The sequence below is a fragment of the Chlorocebus sabaeus genome, chromosome 6 (genome assembly GCF_047675955.1).
Source record: "Chlorocebus sabaeus isolate Y175 chromosome 6, mChlSab1.0.hap1, whole genome shotgun sequence".
Taxonomy (NCBI): Eukaryota; Metazoa; Chordata; class Mammalia; order Primates; family Cercopithecidae; genus Chlorocebus; species Chlorocebus sabaeus.
Genome location: NC_132909.1, coordinates 26,746,650 through 26,770,586, shown reverse-complemented (window position 1 = coordinate 26,770,586; position 23,937 = coordinate 26,746,650). Strand labels below are relative to the sequence as shown.

At 44.8% G+C, this 23,937-nt stretch overlaps 1 long non-coding RNA gene across 1 annotated transcript; it reads left to right on the top strand.

The window, feature by feature from the left end:
* Positions 1-240: 240 nt before the first annotated feature.
* Positions 241-23,347, top strand: LOC140711969 (uncharacterized). The gene is made up of 5 exons (XR_012093305.1): positions 241-386; positions 11,460-11,565; positions 12,070-12,223; positions 19,385-19,608; positions 23,226-23,347. It is a non-coding gene; the product is annotated as an uncharacterized lncRNA (long non-coding RNA).
* Positions 23,348-23,937: the final 590 nt, after the last annotated feature.

Here is a 23,937-nt window from a genome sequence, read left to right as displayed (position 1 = left end):
AGAAACCTGGAGGCAAACAAGCTCCCATCTCCATAACACACACAGTCGGGGGGACTGCGATGCTTCCTCCCCATACTCGGCCCCTAAACTTACTCTTATTTCCATCTCTTACTGTGGCCCTGCGTGTCCTCTTTCCTAATTCTTCCCCTGTCAATTACCGTCCTACTCCCTGCCACGGAGCCTTCTAGAACCCTGGTTCTATGACATCATGATGACGATGACGATGACAACGATAGTGGCAATCATTTATTAAGTACTACCCTGGCCTAAGGCACCACATGGGTCATTTCTTCTGGGTTCCGACTTGCTTCTGCTTTGCCACATGGTAAGACAATCCTATCATGGAAGCACCATCATTACAGCCATCATTTGGGGAAGCCCAAGAGGTGAAGTATCTCGCTCAATCTCACGCAGAAAAGCCAGGATTCAAGCCTGCGAGCTCTTCCACTTCAGTCACCCTCGCCCAGCACTGTCCCAGAATAGTGTCATCACCACAGGGTGGAGGGACGGGTCTCAGAACTCTAACATCCCCATGTCCTCCCCTCGACCACAGCCGCCTTTGCTCCCAGTCTTCAGACACCGGGTTTTCTTCCCAGAGACCTGCAGGAAAGTGACGCCAGCCCCCTGCCCCTTGCATCAGAACCTCCTGGCAGCTCCTCCCTCCCACACAGCCCAGAACCCACACTGGTTCACAAGAACACACTGGTCTCAGCTGGGCACTCAGTTATTCTACATCTCTTCCTTGTCCTTAAACCTACAGAGATCGTACCCTGCTCGCCCCTCCTCCTCCCACGTGACTGAGAGCTAATGGCAAGAATTTATCCACTGTGTAGCACTGCATGTAGGCCCCCATCTCCGCTGTGGCCTGGGTCCCTCCATCAGGGCTCTCCGCCTCTGTTTTCAGCTTCCTCTTTCATTCCTCCCAGTGCTCTTATGACCTCATCCTTCCACCTACAAATGTAGCGACATTCATGGAGACACCTTCCTGCCTGTCTCACCAACCACTGAAGACCAACCTTCCCTCCTTGCTCTTGCCTGTCACCCACAGTCCTCTATCTCCTCCACTCTGTTCTCCCCATCACCACCAGCTAAAGCACTCCTACCATAAACCAACAAACTAACCACCCTTAACGTGATGAGCTCCTCCCTCTCACTCAGTCCATCGTCAGTGACCTTCCCATAAGCAGATCTCATGGACACCCACTCCTCAGTCCTTGTGTGGCTCAACACAGCTGCTGTGTTCGTCACCACTGCACACTCCTGTCATCTTGAAACTATCTACCCCCTTGGCCTCGGGTTTTCTTCCTTCCTCCATGACCACTCCAGCTCAGCTCCACCCATGACTTCCTCATTCTTGATCTGTCCCTGGTTGGTGGTGGTCCCCAGGCTTCCACTGACAATCTGCCCTGTTTCCCCCGCCATAGTTTTACCTGTCACTCCAGGTGCTAACCAAGCTCTTCCCACAGATCTCAGGCTTAGCTCCAAACTGGCTGGACATCTCCAGTTGTCTTCAGCAAAAGAATATGCTCATGACAATGGCCCACAATCTTGCTTCCCAGGGTGATTTGATAGTGTGGTTTCAGATTACAGTCTGGCTTCCTGGGGTGATCCATCACAAGAATAAAGTGTTGATAATGCCAATGGGTACATTTCCAGGTCAGGGGGGTTGTGTTTCTCTCAGCAAATGAATGGGTAGTTTCCCCAGCACCTGAAGGTGGTGAGAGTTGGTCTCAGCTCTGATAACCCAGGCTCTGCCAAAGGTGTGACCTTGGGCTTTGGGGGAATGAACAGAGTCAGTTATACAGTGTGGTGGTGTCCATCTGTCCTTGCTCAAAGCTGATCTCTACCTGCACCTGTTCTGAACCCAAGCTCTGCAATAAGAGAGCAATTGAGTGTTGATGTATGGACAGAGCCAGCCCCCAGCTCTTCTGGGCTCACTATTTGCAGGCAACTTATGGGCATGCTTGAGCCATAGGATCATTGCACCCTGGTGCACAGGGCAGGGTCCCCATCCATATTCACCCCGCTAGACATGAGGCAGTGCTTACAGTGTGCAGTGCCACAACCTGGGGGAGTGGTGGTAGGCAGCCACTGGGAAGAAGCACCCTCTTCAAGCAGGTTTGATGTTGTTTCAACTCTCAAATCCTCCTCAAGGTTTAATGTTGCTTCAACTCTCAAAACTGCTGCCCATGGTTTACAAGGTCCTGAATGGGAAATGACACACAGCACATGCCTCTTATGGCAGCACCTCCTGGATACTCCATCTGGACTTCAAAATGCAGAAGGAACAGTAGGAGGAAGTCTAACCAGGAAGCTGTCCTTCAGATGCCCCCTCTGTCACTCACTCGCTGCGTGACCTTGGGACAGTGACCAGTTCTTCTGAACCTCAGGATGCTTATCTATTGGACATTTACCACAATCTCACCCTGCCTCCTCACCGGTTTGACTCAAGGCTCTGCTGTGGTTACCCTCAGAGCTGTCATGAGTGAGCCCAGAGGATGACAGAGCCAGCAGGGGTGGTGTCTTTGCAATCCTCACGCTGGCCGTCCCGATGTGATCCCCTCTGCTGCTCCCCCCTTCCACGGCCGGTTCCTTCTCATCCAACAGGCTTCAGCCCAGGAGTCACCGCCTCAGAGTGGACTTCCCGCCACTCACCCCAGTGTAGCTGCCAACTTGAGGCACTTTCTAAATGATGCCTCTGCTCTGTTTTTTGAAGAAAGTCTCAAACTTACCTTCCAGGGAAACTGACCAAACCAAGGAGTCCTGACCCTAAGTCCCTCCTGGAGCCAAGATCAGGGAATTCCTACACAAATCAGATGACGTGAGCCTTCTTTGAGCCTCTCTCCAATGCTAGTCTTCTAGTTATCACCAACTAGAAGTTTTTTAATTTATGTATTATACTGCTTACTTGCTATCTGGTGGTCTGCAAGGTATAGGTGTATTATCTTAGTCACTGAAGTAGAACCTGCCTGGCTCACAGTAGGTCCTCAATAGACATTGACTGAATAGCTAATGAGGGGATGATTGAGTGGACATCCCTGCCCGAGGCTGGGACACCCGGGCTTGATAGATCCTGGTTCCCAGGTCTCAATGCGTCTGCCTCTTGTCGCCTCCTTTGCCAGTCACTTCCTCAATGATGGAAAGAGTCGAAGTTCTCCTGCTGGACGCATTTTCCCTGAATTTGGGGAACCCAAGACAGTGTCAAGCCTACAGTGAGCTCTGAGCCCCTTCATGAGAGCCAACCCTGGATACAGCCCCCCAGGTACCCTTATGAATTTTCCCGTATAAAAAATGAGAAATCTGTAGCTGGGTGCAGTGGCTCATGTCTGTAATCCCAGCACTTTGGGAGGCCGAGGTGGGTGGATCACTTGAGGTCACGAGTTCAAGACCAGCCTAGCAAACATGGCAAAACCCCATCTCTACTAAAAATACAAAAATTAGCCAGCTATGGTGGCACATGCCTATAATCCCAGCTACTCAGGAGGTTGAGGCACAAGAATCGCTTGAACCCAGGAGGCAGAGGTTGCAGTGAGCTGAGATCACACCACTGCAGCCGCTACACTCCAGCCTGGGTGACAGAGCAAAACTCTGTCTCAAAAAAAGGAGGAATCTTCCTTTGTAAACATGACCAGACCTTACCTGTGAAAGAAGTTCCTTTTGATGCCTTCTTAGAGCAGTGTGCTCAACCACCAAACAGAGCTGGGACTTCTGTCCTTCCGAAGCCACTCCTGTAGAGCAGAGACAGACACCCATCTCTGCATAAGCCCTTCTTTCTCTGTAGTATTTTCCCAAAACAGGTGAGGAAACAAGGATCTGTCCTGTTGTTTGACCTGTGCGATGACTCCTATCCGTGTCTGGTATCGTCACTCCCATCTCCGAACATTCCACGGCAGTGACTGATGCCCAGACCTCCGGCTAGATGGGAGCCCTGACTGTCTGTTCTCTGTGCACCTGGTCAGCCCTCTTCACTTGGATTGCAGCCTCTTGAGGGACTCAGCTTGCAACACCTCACATCAAGTAGACCAACGAGCCACCTTGTTTGGCTGAAATATAAGTTCGTGCTGCAATTTGGCCATCGGGGGAGGGTAAGAAAGAAGACAGGCAGAAAAACAGATGAAATGGAAGGAAAAAGACACGCACTCAGGAGCAGAGAAAAGACACAGGAAAAAGAAAAAGAAAAAAAAAACTAGTTTAAGGGAGAGGGGAAATGAATCATATATAGAAGCAAAAGAAGATTCAGGGGAGAAATTCTCTAAGATCTTTCAGAAACTAACTGCTGTCTATAAAGGAGCGACGGGACATGAGGTGAGGATTATACGGTGCTGTCCACTTGGCACAAAGGGTGCAAAGTCTGAACATCCCCCTGCCACCTGCACCTCCCACTGCGCCATGCTATGAGCTGCAAGAGGCTCCATTCCAGCTCAAACGATGCTGCAAGCTCAGAAGTAGAAAACTTGTCCTTAGATGCAACAACAGTTATCAGAGCAATGTTACCCTGGGTTGTGAAGAACCCAGGTGTGCATGGAAGAAACCTGGGCTGCCCCAGGCCCTGGCCAAAGGTTTGCCAAGCACCCTCAGAAGACCTGTAATTGTCAGGGAAAGTGAACTTGGTCCCCCGCCCCCCAAATCCCTGCCTGTTCTCATTGCTTCATAGTCCAGTGCAGTCCCCGACCCAGACCCAGGCCTCCCGAGAAGCCAGTGAGGTGAAGTCATTCGAGGGAACCTCAACCCTGATGGGTGGGCACAGGCCCTGTCTGACTTGCCCACTCATATCACTCAGAAATCGGAGGAGGTGGTACTTGGGGGGCAGTAGAATGAGGCTCCAAGAAGTCACTGTCGTCTCCATGGGCCACGCCAGAGGTCAAGACCAGATCATCGCTCCCATGGCCGAGGGATCTCTGGACGGTCCCCTTTGCCACCATAAGCCTGCCCTTTTCTGCATGTTTTGAAAGGAGTTTCCCTAAACACAGCCTCCTCCATCAGGAAGTTTGAATGTATAAACAGCGACTCTTATTCAGAAAAGCAGCGACGAGCAGTTTTATATAAAAGTTACATCTCCATTTAAGAAAGAATATATAATTCCACATTCCACTGTCCCTCGAACTTTATTCCCGTTTATGTAGATCTTAATACAGTTATATAGTCGCAGGGCTAACGTCCCCTCCGGATGGTAATGAGGTCCTCTCGAACCCGTTAGCTGCTATAAAGTATGCAGAAGTTAAATGCACAGATGGAAAAAAATTTGTCTCAATTTTATACTTCTGCAAAATGGTAATTTTGTACTTAAAATGTACAAGATGGATGTTCAGAAATATAGGCTGATAGCCTAAATTATATTTGGTCATAATTTATGTAGTACAGTCCCAAAGAGATACAAAAAGGCAGAGCATAATTTATCTGCTGGAATCAGCGATAGCTTTGCTAAAACTCCCATTTATTCCATCCCCCATAGTTTTAAGCAGGTTTCGTCCTCAGGGCTCACTCTGTTTAAGTTTTCCATACTGCTGTTTGATCACATATTGTACTCTATAATTTGCCTATCATCTGAAGCAAATTTAGGTCTCAGAAGTTATGATCTCTACATAGCAACCACTTTATTTGGTAAATGCAAAATATTTATAGCAATATAAAAACCAGATGAAAATAAAATTCCTGTAATCATTGGAACGTACACACTTTATCATTGGGGCTCGTAAGACCATTAGAGTAAGACTAGTATGTTGCCTAATACAATTACCTTTGGACGCTCACTCGAATTTGCTGATGCTTGGGAACCAGAAAAAGTTTTTTCCAGCATCCCTTCCATCTTACCAATGGTGGAAAAAAAAAAAAAAAAAAAAAAAAAAAACATCTGGGCACGGGCTCCAGAGAGAATTGCCCCAGAGGAAATGAGTTGAAAAGCGAGAGTCAGATGAGTCATCACTGTGCCTCAGATGTGGAAAGGAATTTCCAAGTAAAAACACACTGCTTGGCAACAGCACTGCCCTGGATGGGTTCACCCCTTACCTTCCAGGGAAACTGACCAAACGAAAGAATGCCGACCCTAAGTCCCTCCTGGAGACAAGATCAGTGAATTCTTACACGAATCAGATGACGTGGCCTCTTCTTTGAGCCTCTCTCCAATGCAAGTCTTCTCACACCTCTAACTTCTTTGTATATGTGTGTGTGCTTCCAAAATTGTTACTTGGAGATGTTCAGGCTGGAACCTACAACATAACACAGTCCATCAACAGCTCCTTCGAAAAGCAATGAGCTCTTCAAAACAGAGTGGAGAGAGAAAACAGGAAAGGGCCAGGCCCCAATCTGAAATGTGCACTTGAAAACCCGAGGGAATAACGTTACTATGCACATTCACATACACTTGTTGAGTGTCTGTTCTCTGCAAGCACTGTCTAGGGCAGAATGCTATTAGGACAGAATGCTGTTCAAATATGTGTTCAGGTGACTTCCACTTATGCATAGGACCCTGCCCTAGGTTCTCTCTAGTCCTCAAAAAAAAAAAAAAAAAAAAAAAAAAAAACCTGCACAGTAGGGCTTATACATCACCAGTATTCAAAGGAGGAAACTGGCCAGGAGCGGTGGCTCACACCTGCAATCCCAACACTTTGGAAAGCCAAGGCAGGCGGATCACCTGAGGTCAGGAGTTCAAGACCAGCCTGGCCAACCTGGTGAAACTCTGTCTCTATTAAAAATACAAAAATTAGCCAGGCATCATGGCACATGTCTGTAATCCCAGCTACTGGAGAGGTTGAGGCAGGAGGATAGCTTCAACCCGGGAGGCTGAGGTTGCAGTGAGCTGAGATCACACCGCTGCACTCCAGCCTGAGCAACAGAGGGAGACCTCATCTCAAAAAAAAACAACAAACAAAGGAGGAAACTGAGGCTGGGAGAGGTCAGTGGTAGAGGAGAGAGTGACACCCAGGACTGATACCATTCAAGCCAGCAGTATGTGACACCGAACAAGCCCCCTGTTGTACTTTTCTGTATGCCAACACAGAACGCCAAGCTTCCCGAGGTGCCTATGCTGGGATATTGCTTCTCTATCCTCAGACCTCTCTCCGCCCACCTCAACCCCCTTCCATCCAGCCCTCAAGGTTGCCTTCAGCTGAGTGAAGATGAAATAAAACCCCAGCTGCATCTCTCTGATAAAAACTTCAACTGAAGCCTCATATATTTTGTAGATACTAAAGATCTCATGGCTCTTTGAAGACGAGTGTTGTATTAATCATTGTGGTTGCTCAGATTATTTCCTCGTTTTTAACATTGCTCGAGCCCTCTACCACAGAGCCACCATTTCTGTATCCAGGGTAGTGAGACCCTCAGAGATATCCTAGATTCCTCTGGATAGCCACTTCCTCCTTCCTTGCAACTTACCTCCAGCTCCAGCTCCCTAAGTCTAAGGGAATCTCCCCATTTTTAACTTTTTTACCCAAAACATGCTTAAGCAGAAATCACCTGAACATATATTTGGATAGCATTCTGTTCTAATCCAAATATTATTCTACAAGGTCCATTTTAAAGTCTGTTTTTTCATATATCACACTGGAAGGAGAGAGAGAGAGAGAATATAACTCAAACTGAATCTGTAAAAAAAAAAAAAAAAAAATCATAGGGCAAAGGAAATACCTTGGTCTAATTTATCTCCTGATTCTATAATTATTTCAAAGCCAAATACAGGTTCCTAAAGTATCAGAGTGGAAAGGAGCCCTAATGCACCAGAACGGCTCATTTCACAATTGGGGAAACTGAGGCTCATAAGAGAAGTCATACATACACCAGTAAGGAGAACAGTTAGGTCTCTATTTGGGTCTTGCTTGGTAATATGTGAACAATGTATCTGTTCTCAAAAGGCAGTAACTATTGCAATCAGTTGGGAACTCAAGAATAGCTGACATATGGGACCGTCCATGACTTGTCACCAGTCCCCTTCTAGCCTGTGGGCAGGGAGATAGGTTTCGTTTGCCTGTTGTCTGCTCATCAGCACTCCTCCCCATGCAGGGGTAGAGGAAGCAAGAGGGTATGTTGACATTTATCAAGAGCCTGCACGCTGGGCATTGAGTTTGAGCTTTCTCCCTCTACCTTCAGGCAATTGTATGCATGGTTCCAATGTGCAGGTGAGGCTCAGTCAAGGGCACTCATTTTCCTAAGGACACACACAACAGAGCCCAATAATTGATAATACTACTGTAGAGGTTACTTCAGAGGAAGGAACTATTAATGTTACCTTGGGGAGTAGGAAACAACATTCTAGTTGAATCTTCTAGGACGGGATGGTATTTGCATGCAGAGGACAATTTGTGGGCAGAGGTGCTAAGGTCCCAGTAAATATTTAGGATGGTATTTGCGCACAGAGGACAATTTGTGTGCAGAGCTCCTAAGACCCCAGTAAATATTTGCTCCATGTTCACAGTCCAGGGAGGGAGAAAATGTGCAAAGGCCCCGAAGAGAGAAGCTTTAAAACCCCACAGGAAGCTCTTTCCAAGTATTTTGCAAAGGGGATGGTTGTTCTTCCCCTTCTTAGGAAATCATTCAACCTAGCCCGGCCTGCCAGCCACCCTGCAGCCAGGAGCTCTGATGTGTGCTATTATATAGAGTGCAGGAATGTGAAAAGCACCACATAAAATCAAATTCTCTTCTATTTTAAGTTGAGTGGTGCACCAGTTCAGCTTTAAAACCTAATTTCTTAAAAGTTTCAAAGGGGAAAAAAATGTTCCTTTGCAATTGGAATCGAGTCCACATAAATTAGCAGGCGAGCTCTGCGTATCCATCTTTCCGAACTTTCCTGGATTGTTCATTTTAATCAAGCGGCCCACATTCTTGACTTTTCATCCTTCACTGCCCAGAATGATGCACTGCGGCTACTGATGACACTCAAATGTTAATTTTGTTCAAGTTCAAACATCATCCAAAAAGGGCCTATTTTAAAGACTGCTTTGCAAACACCAGCTGAAAATGAGGATGAACGGAATCAAACACCGCCAAGAAATTCAGAGGAGGAAAAGCTGTGGTCTTACGGAAACTCACAAGTTTTTTTGTCTCTAGATCCTCAACCTCTCCAAGGCCGAGAGTAGAATCCTTGATGTCTAGAGCTGGAAGGGAAGTCAGATTTCACCCCAGCCCTGCCCAAGGTCATTCAGTGTGGTAGGGAAGGGACGAGATAATTCAACTCTCCTCCTGGGTAAAGGAGCCTTCATAAAATGTGAAACCAGTGAAACCATGCATTTCAAGTCTTTCTATCATTTAGTCGGTTTCGGGAACAGCAGGATACATCACACACACACACACACAGGCACACAACAGGCTTATTTTAGAGCTCTGGCTCACCCCTTAACCAACTACCCTTCCCTCTATTCCATCTCCTCCAGTACCGGATGTCACTATTGCCCAGTGAGGGCACAAGAGTGACAGTTGTTCAGAGGTGCGTCAAAAGGAATTGTGTACTTAAATAAGGAGAAATCAGCCAAGTTCCTATTTCTTCATAGCTGAAATTGTCTGAGACTTGGCAGCCGCTTGTTTGCCTTTGCACCCAATGAAGCTGCACAAGAAAAGGACATCATCTATATGAGTCACTACCGCATCCCCCTGGAGCCTAAAACAGGGCCTTGGTGCCTCGTGAGTACCCAATGAATATTTCTGAACAAAAGAAGAAATGAAATCACTCTGGTCTATTTTTCACCAGGATCCTTCAAAGCAGGACCGTACTATGGAAGGTCTCAGCATGGAGGTTAGAGATCAGGGGGTCCCTAAGACATTGAGCGCCATCTCACAGCAACATGGCCCTAGAGAATAAATCCATCTGAAAGCTGTGGTCCCACGGATCTCAATGGCCTTGCCTCTAGAACACCAGCCACATGTAAACAAGCCATCAGCAGTGACAAGGACCAGTTTCCGTGGCCCATCGGACTAAACTGTTCACAGTGGCGGCCCATCTTCTGAAAGAACAGAAGAGACACTTCCACTGCAACGTCAAGAAAAAAATGACTGTCGCTATTCCCTGAGCGATAACAGCCGCTCTTGAAATGCAGGACATGTTTCATTTGGCTTATAATAATTGTGTACTGTCTTTTAACCCTCAAAGTGTTAAGTATTGTCATATCCTCTGGGGATGAAAAGATCTGGGGTTAACAACTTTCTCTTTTAAAAATTCATAAAGGTGCAAATAAACAGCATTGCATCCAGTGGCTATGCATTGCAAGAAGCCAAGGGAGAAAGAGGGAAAAAAAGACGACAACAACAACATTACCCCCCACAGGATACTTGGCAATTAACTGCAGCTATGTCAGCAATTTTTTGAAAAATTTCCTAAACATGGAGAAGACTCATCCTCACCATATGAAAAACAAAGCTACTGCAGTGACTCTCCCATGCATTACAATGTGTGTGTCTTACTTCTTAACCAAGCCGCTAATCACGCAAATTATTGCAACTAATTACATTTGAAGGTCTAATTAATTCTTTCAGTACCACATCATTTAGTACGCATTCACAACACAGCACCTGTTTTGAAAATCCTTGCAGTTAATTTGTTTATAAACAAACACTATTTGCATAAAATGTTTAATGAATGGTTTAACAGTTAGTACAATACTCCAGTTTTGTCTTCGTAGATCTGAGGTCATCAAAGGCCACGATAAATTAATTTTAAACTATACAAATTAATTTAAATAGAATGTGTGAATTTCTCATTAATAAAGAAAACATTTTCAACATGTTAATTAATATCTCTGTAACAGGCTAATTACTTCCTGCACAACAAGTACATCTTACAAGCAAACCTGAACGATTTGGGGGGCAAAGGGGTGGGGACTGTTTTAAAACTGCAAAACAAAAAGTGCAATTCAGAAAAAAGCACACGCAGCCCGATTATACTGGAGAATTCACCACTTAGGACAGGCAAACCAAGAAAAGAAGCTATTGCCTTATGTTACAAATACAACACATTTTAGTCATCGAGAATGGGACGGTTGAAAACCGTTTCTATCACAGGTGCAGTTACGCTGCAAAGATGGTTAGATGATGTCTGCCTTCTGGTAGAAAGACACAATTAATGAAAATATTAGTTCTCAGAGTGAAGATCTCTCCTTTGAATGTAGGGCATATTAGCTGTGTTTGTAACCCGGTGGTAAATATGGATTTCATTAAACAAATCTGCATCTTCACACCAGTGTCTGAGGCTCAGCCATCATCATTCTCCCCGTGGCAAACCATGGAAAGACACTTCATGTAGAAACTAAAGAGGAACAACATTATAGCCCAACATCAAGCACAGCCCTTGCAAAAGCCGTCACTGAGATATGTTCGCCCTTAAGTTTGTTTCTGATTTGCAAGCATTTTCACATTTGATAAGCACCTGTTGTAAATTTACATCCACGCAGGAAGTATTCTTATGCTAGGGAGCTGAGAATTGTAAAGCATGTTTATACTCTTACCCTTGTGTGGTGTTGCCCCTTAATGCACAGGCTGATAAAATGACTAGCTACACAGGACCCAGAGGGATGTGCCGCTCCACCTGGTTCCCTCCGCATCTGCCCCCAAGGAGCCACTAGTCCCTTCCTCCTGGAACAGGTTTTGTCAGCACTGATCAACAAGCACTTGGTTTTTGTTTTAAGTTTGTTAATTTGGAGAGGACATGGAGAGACGGGGGAACAAGGAGGGGAGAGAGGGGGCGGGGGGAGGAAGACAGAGAGAGAAGGGAGAGAGAGAGTGTGTGTGTGTGTTCAGAGTGTGGGGGTAGAACGACAGAAAGACAAAAGGAAGCACAAATACAGACTTCCCAACACTTGTCTGGGACCTGCCAATGTATTTCCAAGAAAACAATGGAAAAATAGTAGGAGTTCCATCCTGATAGCACCAGGGGAAAAGAAGAATTTGCCCAACCTCTGATTGGACCCAGATTTCCAGGGTGGTGCTGCTACTCGTTAGAAAACACTTGGCCACCTGGCCCCTTGGTCCTGATATTTCCTTGGAGGTGTGTATAGAATAAGATTATCCCAAGCACCCTGCCCCCCCCAAACTACCCCGGTGAACCCAGTACGGTGTGAAAATCCCTTTGCTTTACTCTTTTGCCAGATAAATGCCAGCCAGCATCCCTGTCTCTGGGGCCCTGGAGAGGCCTTCAATACACCTGGCCTCACTGCCCTGTGGCTTCAACAAAGAGGCCGAGCATCTCCTATAACCCTCGAGGTCCATGGATGACGTAGCAGAGTGATGGATTTCAGAAAAGGCAGGTGCTTACCACTCTTTACATTTTTTTTTTTTTTATTCTTTCCAAGTTTCCCATCAACAGCCCTGCAGTGAAACTTCAGGGCTTCAGAGACAAACGTTTCACAAGTACAGACTGTGATGAGGAAAAGCAAGCCTTCCCTCTCTATCTATCAAGACCCTGGTGCTTTGCTCTTAAAATGAAAAAAGAAAAAAAAAAGTGATAACGGTTGGCACAGGACTCAGGACTACAGGCCGTTTCCATGTTGACTTCTTTTGGCAAAGATACCCAGGACAGCCCTGTGAGGAGTTACTCCGGGTTTCGGCCCATAGCCAGCTAGGAGAAATGAGGTTCAAGGGGCAGAGGGTAAACTCCTCAGCAGAGATAGAACGGGGCAGGAGGAGGGCAGGAGGCGGGTGACTGTCAGAGAAAATGCCTCCATCCCAGAACAAGCAGAAACAGGCACACCCCTCTGAAATAGAAAAGTCAGAAAGCCTTGCAACATAGATGCAACCCAGGGACTTCCCCTTGCAGCCAGCAGCCAAGGCAGCTTCTAGGCACAGCGTGGCTGTATTTAAGCCCAACTTGGTCCCTAACTTCTCTCCAAAGCCGGTCAAGGTGCCCCACCCGAAGCATCCAGATGACAGACTCCTGCCTCCCCTCTTGCACGAAATCATTCCCGGATGTAGAGCCTGGCTTCTTCTCTCTCCCCATTAAAAATCACCAGCGTTTCGCAAATAAAGGCGATCACCATGTGAAAAATTATCTTTTAAAATGGAGTTTAATTTGCATATAAGGAACGAGAGATTTATGACAAGCAACATCGTCCAGTACTGCATCTGCCTAGTATCAGTCGTAATTTAGATTGTTTGTGACTGATCTTAAATTCTAAAGCTTGGAGAAGATGAAGTACTCTGTTGCTGTATTATTGTCAGGAGTCTAAGACTTACCAGAGATTTATTAGTAATCTTATCACAAACATGTCTCAAGTTTTTGCTTTTAATATGTGCCAAGCTCCTCTGAGGAATTTTCCTCACTGCAATTATATTCCTCAATGCCTGCATTCTGAAGCTGAGTTGATTTCCTTCCCAAAATAAAGCGACCTGTCATTACACCACAGCCGCTCTTGTACATTTTTCCTCTGCTACTTAATAATCAATGTATTCATCATTAAAATCTGAGCCCTGAAGCAATGGTTTTTAGCATATTCTAATGACTAGCGACTTGCAAATTACAATGACCTTTCATGTACATTCTGAAAGCACCTTGTTCTAATGTGTACTGTATTTATAGTTTGCCAATACAAACTAGCCAAAGATTGGATAATTACTGTAATCTATTAGCTCGATTGCTTTCCCTGCTCATTTATAGCATGTGCCACGCAGGCCATTTTCAAAAACTGGCCTATCTTTCATCTCCCGCAAGCTCAGAAAGTAAGGGATACTTCATCTTCACAATATACACACTTACTAATGTCTGAAGAGCAGCCCATCTCAGCTCAAGGAGGTTTCAAAAATAAAGAACCCTCTTTCCTATTAGTGTCATAATGCTATTTGTGACTGACAAAAAACACCGCTCCGAGAGTGTAAACTTTCGCTGAAGAATGTCAAGGCCAGTCCCATTTTCTGCCCATTACTCTGACCTCCAAATAGCATTTAATAAGATCTGCTTTGAAAGAAAAAGTTAAAGGCACTTCCCTTAAATAAGAAACAATTTTTTTGTTATAAATAAATGTTTCAAGTGAAGAATTAAACTTTTTCTTTTCTTCTTTTTCTTTTTTCCTTTTTCTTTCTTTTTTTTTTTTTTTTTTTTCTTTAAGCACACTGCTGTTACAACTCCAGAACCGATAAGGAAGCTGCGTGTGGAAGTATGAGCTCGGGTCGCCTTCTGACCCTCTGTGACGGTCTATTTCAGGCAGTTATGGATAGATAACATTACAGACACTGGTAATTAAAACAACACTAATTTTGTCTCTGTGGCCACGCTTTGTTGTTAGAAGCCATCTATCATGGCCTTCACGCATCACACAATGAGAAGACATTTGTCTACGTACATTGTGCTTGGTCAACGGTTTTACGGATCTCCCCGCGTACCTGGACACCCAGGCACTTTTAAAGACGTACTGCCTTCATTTCTACTCTATTACTCTGATTAATAAAACATTTTGCATGCTTCGTCAAAACACCCTGCAAGCCTTTCACCACATATATTCATGGGGGGAAAGCAATGTTAATTTCTTTCCCTTTCAGAAGGAAACTAACAACAACAACAACAAAAGAAATTCTCTTTTGGATTGGAAGAGAGAAAGAAAAATTCAAATATGGAAATACTTGTCTTCCCTGTACAACAGAGTCCAGCCTAATGAAAAGCATAATATTAAAACACACACACAATGCCGAGCATCTCCTTTAAGGCTACATGTATTTTTGACTATATGTATCGTTAGTTCTTTTCTGTGCATTCATTTGCTTGATTTATGGACACTCCACTTCACTTCACCTTTTATTACAAGATCTACAGTTACATTAAGAGTAATAGCAAGTCAAATGTTTTTATATTTGAGCAATTAAAAAAAAAAGAAAAGATCTATTCCATAGGCCCTTATAGGAAATTAGAGGTAGCCAAAATGCAAGATGACTCGCTTAGTTCTGTTACAATCAACTAAAAAGAAACTATAATGGTGCATTTCAAGGCATCTTTAACAAGTGACACAAACAAGAGAAGAAACAGACAGGACCATTTAACTTCAAACTCCACGGAAGAGAGCCGAATTGTAAGCTTCCTATAGCAAGCTCGGCTGGCGGCTATGTGGCAGTCTTCATTTCTCAGCGGAAAAGCCACTCCCTTGAGACTCTCCAGGCACCCCCAACCGCATTTTTTATCAAGTGTCTAAAAGGTAGGAGTTGTTAGAATTCTTTTCTCTATTCACAGATGATCACAGTCCTTTTTTCCCCTTTAGCTTGCAGACGCACATGTAGTTTCAAATATTAGCTAGAACTCCAGCCCTCACCAGCCCCTAATTGCTCTCTCAGGGAAGGTATCATAAACGCAGGTATGGCTGACACAGATGTAGCTTCAACTTTATGCAGGCAGGAATGCTACATCAAAGCTATTTGCAAAGTGACATAACTAGTTATTTAAAAGAACATTTTTATTATATTCCTTGGAATTTGCATTCTTCTAGAAACCAAGTGTATTTTTTAATGCAGCCACAGAAATGTTGGGGCAATTGACCATTCATGATGTCTGCAAAGGAAAGGCATCTAAATATTTTTCAAGCCACTTTAATAAATTTGAGTGCGTCTGTCACTACATGTAACCTGATTATTTAAATAAGTTAATATTAGCACGTCTCTTTTGCCAGCTGCTGTAAGCAGTCGGCTGCTGTCATTAAGCAAAAAGGCCGAGACAATGTGAGTTTATCTGGTCCTACCTGCATTTCTACTCGTCGTTCGACTGAAACAAATGGGAAAGAAAAACTTACTGACTTTTGGCGAACTACAAAGGTTAACTCTATTCATCATGGAGAAAGTGATGCTAAGTGCTTTCTGTCTGTCCATATATTTTAAAGATTTAGAAGGAACCTGGTAGTGTTCTTAGGAGACAGAAGACAGGAGTGTTCATCTTCGCCATATGCAGAGTGTCTCTTGCAGTTTTCTCTTTACCTCACTGGCACTGCTGAAATCTTTCTTAGACCACAGAGTTTTGGAAACAAGGCTATTTTTCAATGAGTTAAAAAGCCAAAGCTTTTCTTTCTTAGGATCTTTAACTCTTTTAAGGTAAGTGGCAGGGTTTGAAGGAGTTAACCCTTTGAGGAGAAGGAGCTCAATAGCTTGCAATGATAGGAAGAGAATTCTCATCACCCAGGTGGCAATAAAACGTGCCTCTCCCGACACCAGTAAAGCCCACCCTGGAGATTTCTAGAGACTGCTGGAAGGCAGTGGAAGGTAAACCCAGAGGAAACACAAGATAAAGGCAACCAGGTGGCCTGGTTCTTAAATCTTAAAGCAACAGTTCCAAAGTTGAGAGCCCGCATTGCAATCTATTGCACAGCCTGACAGGAGAAGGAACGAGGAAGTTCAGAACCCAGCAATTGGAGTGTTTCCCAGCGCCGGGTCCCACGGTGCATCGCACCGAACAAGAAATCTTTTTCACTTTCTATAACTCATTTGCATGAATTTACTTTTTTGCCTTAAGAGGTTGTTGTAATGTGTGTTAAAACACACAGTGCAATTTTATCTCCATAATATCACAAAAGAAATATTATGTTAGTATAAAGTTAAAAAAAATGCTGCGAGATCTTGCAGCACGGCGAGCGGCAAAGCGTTGCTCAAAAGCGCCACCCAAAGGCAGGAGGGGTGTAACGGCATTCAGGGAGGGATCGTTTTTGTTAATTTCAGCAATCCGAATGTAAAAAATGACAGCGCCACGCAAGTTGACGGAGGCTTTTGATTGAATTGACTGATTGCCTCAGCTGCACCTGCGGAAAATTGATGACAATGCTGTCTAAACCATTCATTAGGATTTGAAACTTCACGCAGATGAATGCTGGATTCATAAATTTGCTAGACATGTGTTGTAGATAATATGACAAAGTGCTGTTTTCAAATGAACATTTCTTTGACCTAATTTTATCAAAATCATGCAAAGGAATGAAAGAACATTTGTACCCGAAATCTTTGGAACAGCTGCAACTGAGGTCTGTCTCTCCATCTCTCCCTCTCTCTTTCTCTCTCTCTTTACCTTGTCTTTCAAATAAATTTAAATGAGCTATATTGTTTGAAATACATCTTCTAGTTTATTTACATTATTTGTTAGAATGGCAAAACATTTATTTTTACTTATCATGAACAGTGTTACTCTCTGCCAGATGAAGGAAAATCATTTTGAGCTTTTTTTTCAAGCTCCAAATTTGCTAAATTGAACACAAGTGGTAAGTAGATTTTTTTTCAAATAATATTAATAACGCGATCTCCACAGACATGTTGGGGGGAACCGTTTCAGTACCAACTGGACATGCATTCTGTGAGAATTGGACTTCTTGCAGGCTTTGAAGGGAAAAGAAATCCCTGTAAAATATTGACGCTTTTGGTCAAAAATGGCGAAACCAGGAAAAACTGACATCTGTGTACATTGTATATAAGATTTCTGACTTGCTCTCGATTTTAATGTATCAAAACACTATCAATATTGAATGAAGCTTTCTCTGTGTGTCCAAGAAAGAAAAACAAGATGTCTGAGAAGGGGAAGGGAGCACCGTTTTCATACCTGGCTTGGCTTAGCTGCAGGAGAGAAGAAAAGGCCGTGGCTGAATCCATCTCCAGGAGCAGCTGTCCCCCTGCACCGTTTGAATTGCGAGGAAAGAGTTACATTTTTAGAAAAGAATACCTGGTATTTAAGAATTCGAATTTCTCAAATTTCTCACTGTGGAAATAGATCTCACTTCTACAACAAGGACCCTCTGCTTAGTACTTGGACTCCCCCCCGAAAAAACAAAATGAATATTTATTAACGTAAGAAGAACCTGGCGCAGGTCGGTCCGTGCATCCCAATCTGCCAAAACGCTTCCAAATCTCTTCCCTGGCATTTAAAAGAAATCTATTTTTATACATTCTCATGAATTTGGGTTTTACTACCAGTAAGGTAATTTCTGATTAGGCATCTTGGGTTTCTCTCTCTCTCTCTTTTTTTTATCTTTTTTCCTAAAGAATCCCTGAAAATACACCCGAGGTGCTTGCATTAACCCCACACCTGGATACAGAGAAACTGCAGGTGTGAACGGCAAGGCTAATAGACTTGAGTTTTGCCACGCTTTTTTTTTTTTTTTTTTTTTTTTTTTTTTTTTTTTTTTTTTTTGCCATTCTAACAGTTACTTTGAACTGGAAAACATTATTCCAACAATCCAAACAAGGCTCTTTAAGGCTGCTATGCCCAAGCTGCTACAGATACAAAATTATCAAGTAGATATGTGAAAACCCCTAAATGCAGAACAATCTGGGTTGGCTTCTAATTGCTATGTTTCATTTTCTAATGGGGAAAATGTGTAAAACAAATAACTGGGTATTGGGAGCTCTGAGCAGTAAAAGCAGAACATTCTTGTATTTCAGTAAATCATATAACTCTACAGATGGGTTTGGAAAGCCTGAAGCCCCAACCACCTTTCCGACTATTTGGATGCAGCGTTTGCTTCGAATTCCATGCAATATGCTTAAAACAAGTTCCCTGTTTGTCTTGGATGGCCTTTGCAATGAGAACCCCAGGCCTGCGAGACCTCGGAGATTCATTGACCTCACCAGCCCACCCACAAAGAAAGATACGTGGATACTCCCTGTATTGCCCAGACCTGGCTACAATGGCAGGGAGGAGCAGGGAAACAGCCTCCCATCAAAGATGTTACAATCTGGTCAATGTACACTGGGGTAGGATATGCAGGGAGTCAAATATACATCAATTTCTGGCAACACACAGCAAGAGGGACATCAACTCAAGGTTAATTCTTAGCTCTTACAGAACGGGGGGGACTTGGACATAGTTAAGCAGCAAAAGCTTTGGGGGAGGAGGTGGCAGAGGGTGCGTAGGGCAGAGATGTGTATATATGTGAGCCTCCAGGGATGCACACTGTGCCTGGCTCTTCCTCCCTTGGTTACTACCCTTTCTGTTCTTCTGGTAGGGTTCAGCCAGGAATAGACAAGCGTGGGCCAAGGAGCACCCAGCCTTCTGTGCTCACCCACACATATGTCCTGCCTGACCTGGGCAGTCACCTGAGTTTGTAGCCCTTGGAGATGCACCTGCCACCCTCTATTCTGACACCTTTGTAGGAACAAGCCTTTAGTCTCAACAATGAGAAAAAAAAAAAAAAAAAAAAAAAAAAAAAAAAAGCCCTTCTAAGAGCTTCAGCTAAGAATCATTTCATTCATCCTAGGCATTCTGGTAATTTCCTTTTTCCAGTTCCGTGTTCTCAGAAATGCTGCATTGTAGGCATATTTAAGGAAACTACCATTCTCCCACCTTAACCTCTTAGGCCAGAGGGGCTTTTGTTTCCTTATTCTGTGTATCCCCTCAAAACTCACTCAAAATCTTCTTCTTGTGTGGTCAGAATGGAGATCCTTTTGAGCTTGTTATGAGACAGGCTCTGTCCTCACTGGGGTCTCAAATGCTAAATTAATTTTTATTTCTCTTTAGACACAGTGAACAGAAACCAGAGCTTTTGAATACAGATTTCCAGTAAAACCAAAACCAGTCTGGGTCAAATGCACCTTTCCAGTGACCACTATCTCAGCAACAACCTGCCAACTGTCAACCGAACTTCAACTTCCGGGAACGTCAGCCCCCATTCTGAGAGGAGCAAAGTCCTGGCACTAACAGCACCTGCAGCGGGGTCCAGGTATGGCTGCTTCACGGAGAAGGCAGGAAAAGAAGAGTGTGCACACAGTCTCAGGATGGCAAGTCTTATTGATAACGAAGGCATTGTGGCCTTCTGACAGGCACTGCTGCCCACTGACAGGTATGTGACAGTACCTCCAGCTCAAACCACGGTTAGGTCTCAGAGACCCTTAAGAAAATGGTGTTCCAGGCCAGGCGTGGTGGCTCATGCCTGTAATCCCAGCACTTTGGGGGGCTGAGGGGGGCGGATTTACTTGTCAGGAGTTCAAGACCAGCCTGATCAACACGGCGAAACTGCATCTCTACTAAAAATACAAAAATTAACCAGGCATGATGGCGAGAGCCTGTAGTCCCAGCTACTCAGGTGGCTGAGGCAAGAGAACCACATGAACCCAGGAGGTGGAGGCTGCAGTGAGCCAAGATCATGCCACTGCACTCCAGCCTGGGTAATAGAGTGAGACTCCATCCCAAAAAAACAAAAAATGGTGTTCCAATCAATCAATGAATAAGTAACACTGTGTTCCAGGGTCAGATCTGGCAGTTGTGTTGGATAGACAACACAGGTAGAGGAGAGAGAAAAGAAAGGAAGAGGTTCAGGCCAGGCGTGGTGCCTCATGCCTGTAATCCCAGTGCTTTGGGAGGCTGAGGTGGGAGGATTGCTTGAGGCCAAGAGTGTGAGACCAGCCTGGGCAATATAGTGAGAACCTGTGTCTCCAAAAAATAAAAAATGAAAATAGCCCGGCGTGGTGATGCACGCCTGTAGTCCCAGCTACTTGGGAGGCTGAGACAGGAGAATCACTTGAACCCAGGAGGTTGAGGCTGCAATGAGATATGATCACGTGCCACTGTACTCCAGCCTAGAAGACAGAGGGAGACCCTGTAGAAAGAAAGAAAAAAAGAGAGAAAGGAGAGAAAGTTGGGGGGAGAAAGGAAAGAGAGAGAGAGAAGGAAGAAAGGAAAGGAAAGGAAGGGAAGGGGAGTGGAGGGAAGGGAAGGGAAGAGAAGAGAAGGGAAGGGAGGAGGAGGAGGAGGAGAAGCAGAGGAAGAGGAAGAGAAAGGAAGGAAGGGCACAGTGGCCCACGCCTGTAATCCCAGCACTTTGGGGGGCCGAGACAGGCAGATCATGAGGTCAAGAGATCAAGACCACCCTGGCCAACATGGTGAAACCCTGCCTCCACTAAAAATACAAAAACTAGCTAGGCGCGGTGGCAGGTGCCTGTAGTCCCAGCTACTTGGGAGGCTGAGGCAGGAGAATCACTTGAATCCTGGAGGTGGAGGTTACAGTGAGCCGAGATCACACCACTCCACTCCAGACTGGTGACAGAGCGAGACTCCGTCTCAAAAAGAGAGAGAGAGAAGAAATGAAAAGAAAACAAAAGGAAAGGAAAGAAAGAGGTTCAACAGGCAGAGTATCCTTAAAAATCTCACCCAGCCCCTCCTTCATTTAGGTAAGAAAATGGCTGAGAAGTGGCAGAGTCAAAGTTCCAATGCAGGCCCATGGGCCCTCTTGGTTCACCTCCTCCAGCCCAGGCTTCTAAAACTACCTCCCATACCTGCTGTATTGCAGTAGCCATGCTAATTTAGCAACTTCCCATCCCAGATACATAGAGAAGACGGAACCAGTTCACCATGAATCTATCCACCCAGGCATTTAGACACAAAGATGAAAATGAGACAGGCCCTGTCCTCAAGAAACTCCTAGTCCAACAGAGGAAGGGGGAGGGTGTGGGTAAACAGGGCCACTGAGCTCTGTCCCAGCAGTGGGGACAGCCTTGCACAGCGCCACCCTCACTCCTGCAGCAAATTCCCTTGTGCCAGACAAGAAGAGAGTGAATGGAGACCCCCACCTTAGCTTTCTTGGCCTGGGGCTCCATCCTACTGTGCCTAGCAAGAACACAAAACACAGACACACACCAATAGATACACGTATCTTACCACTACTGGGGGAGAAAGAAAAGAAAAACTAAATCACTGGAAACCGCAGCAGGGTGAGAGCCCAGACCTTGGCAAGTCCCGGTTTCGGAGGCGACAGCATCTTTAAATGGCACAGGAATGTGCTCCTAGCTGAGGCAGGTGCGTGGATTCAACACTCAACCCCAGCTGTCGCAGAGCGCGAGGAAGCTGCACAGTAAGCCCCTTACACATCAGCCTCTGAGGACTGGTTCTTCTGCACCTGGTGGTCCTTCTAGATGTCTAAGAGGATCGTGTTCTCAGGAGAGGACTTGCATGTATGCTGAAGAACACTGCCCCAGCGGGTCGCGTGCAAGATTCCACCTTCAAGCAACGTAGCTGACACTCTGCAGCCCACTTGTCACTTGTAACAAACCTCAGTGGGTCACACAGTGAGGGGAGGCAAGGCTGCATAAAGCAGCGGCTGAACTATCCCAGAAAACAAGGATCACAGGCCCCCAGTGACACCAATGTTGCAGAAGCACCTGCAGTGGCAAGTCAGATGTCCACCAGGGCCAGGCAGATAACAAGGAGTTGGGGTACTGCAGAGGCCTGGGGAGTGCCTGCACCATCCAAAGATATCAATTGTTCTGCACAGTGGTAAGGACCCAGTGTTCCCAGCACTTCCAAACATTTGAATGAAGCCAGAATCCCAGATAATTATGTGAAATCTCCAATTACTAAATACTGGCAACAAATTCATATTTTTTTCAAATAATCTGAGAACCAAGCAAAATACATCTGTGGGTAGATTGGGCCCCCCAGATATTCATTGTGTGAACGACCCTGGGAAAAGCCCTTCCTCCAAGGACCCTGGACACTCACACAAACCATTAAATTCCTCTCCTTCCTCCCAAGCCAAGCATCACGCCATTCAACAGACAGGACTAGCAAGCTGAGACCAAGGTCACTGTGTCCCGAGCAGGGTGGGCTAGGGGACCTTTTGCGCAATGTTTTCCCTTGGGCTGTGGGACCAGGTCATCTGGCCAGAGAGTAAAGTCTTTACTAGTAGAAGTGACCCTCTAAGCTTGTGACATTGAGTCCCCTGCCTCTGGGCAGAGTCCCCCAGGCATCCGTGCAGGGCTGCCTGAGAAGCTGAACCAGCTCTGACTCAGCCAGCGGGAAGTTACACAGCCTCCCAGGTCAGAAGGGCTTGCAGGAGATTCGCTTAAAAGCGACGGATTTCTGCTCGCTGGTTCTCCACGGAAGGGGGAAGAATCACCCCCTGGTCATTAGGGAATCAGCTTTTCACAGCAGCAAAGCGTGTGTGACCTGGGTGATTCACATTTCAGTTTTTGTCAACATGTGCTTTCATCAGACTATTCTTTTTATACACTGCATACATATATATTTATAAACAGATACTAAATAGACATAGATATATATTTAGGCATGTGCATTTATTTTTATGTTTTTTTTATCTCATAGCTCCTTGCTAATGCATATAGACGGAGTCCAATATGATAGTTAAAATGTCACATTCCTGCAAATGGATTTCCAGATATTGAAATGTGATCACTGAGGCTCAGTGGGAATCCCTTTGCTCTCAAATTCCCCGATTCAATGCCTTCTGATTTCAACAGAAAAGCAAGAGGCTCCAGGCACCCCATTCAGGGGCTGCCACGAAAGCACCCGCAAATCCTTCATGAAGGGGGAGACACGGACATATTCTTTTTTTATTCTCTGACAGGTATCTGTTTGCGTGCACATCCTTTAGTGCTTGCATCTCATGTATTCGAAAATCCTGTTTAAGAATGCACAGGTCCATATAGTGTCATTAAAACAAATGAGTATAACCCTTTGGTCATCTAGGTGAAAGCATTTTGTTGTGGTTTTTTTTTTTTTTCAAATTGCTATTGCTATATATAAATGTAACGTATAGCAATAACCGTAGAAAGATACTGTGCCCTTGTGTATGGATAATTAAAATAGGAACATCTCTGGACTAAATTAAAATGTGTAAAAACCAAATCCTTATAGCATCCATGAAATTACAGAAGCTACAAGTGAATCACTAGCCCAGGGACGAAGCATTTCTCTCATTACTTCATGAACCTCTTCCATGATCACAGTTTTACATTTTCACAAATCTACATGGTTCTTTTTATGTCACTAAATATCTCAGCTCACTTTTACTGCCCTCCTTATAGATATGCGAGTTGGTAACAGCATGCAAACAGTCTCCAATCATTTAAGAGAAACCAACACTTTCAGTGCTTTTGATGACACTTATTACTACAAATTATGAACTAAAAAACTGAGCAGGATATAAGGAGATAAATTACATCTTTAGAACATAAAGGGGGAAAAAGGCATATTTTTCAGCATCAGAAAATCAAAACCCACGGGTCCTAATCCATGAATTAAGAAGACCTGAATACCTGAGAACGTGTACACAGATT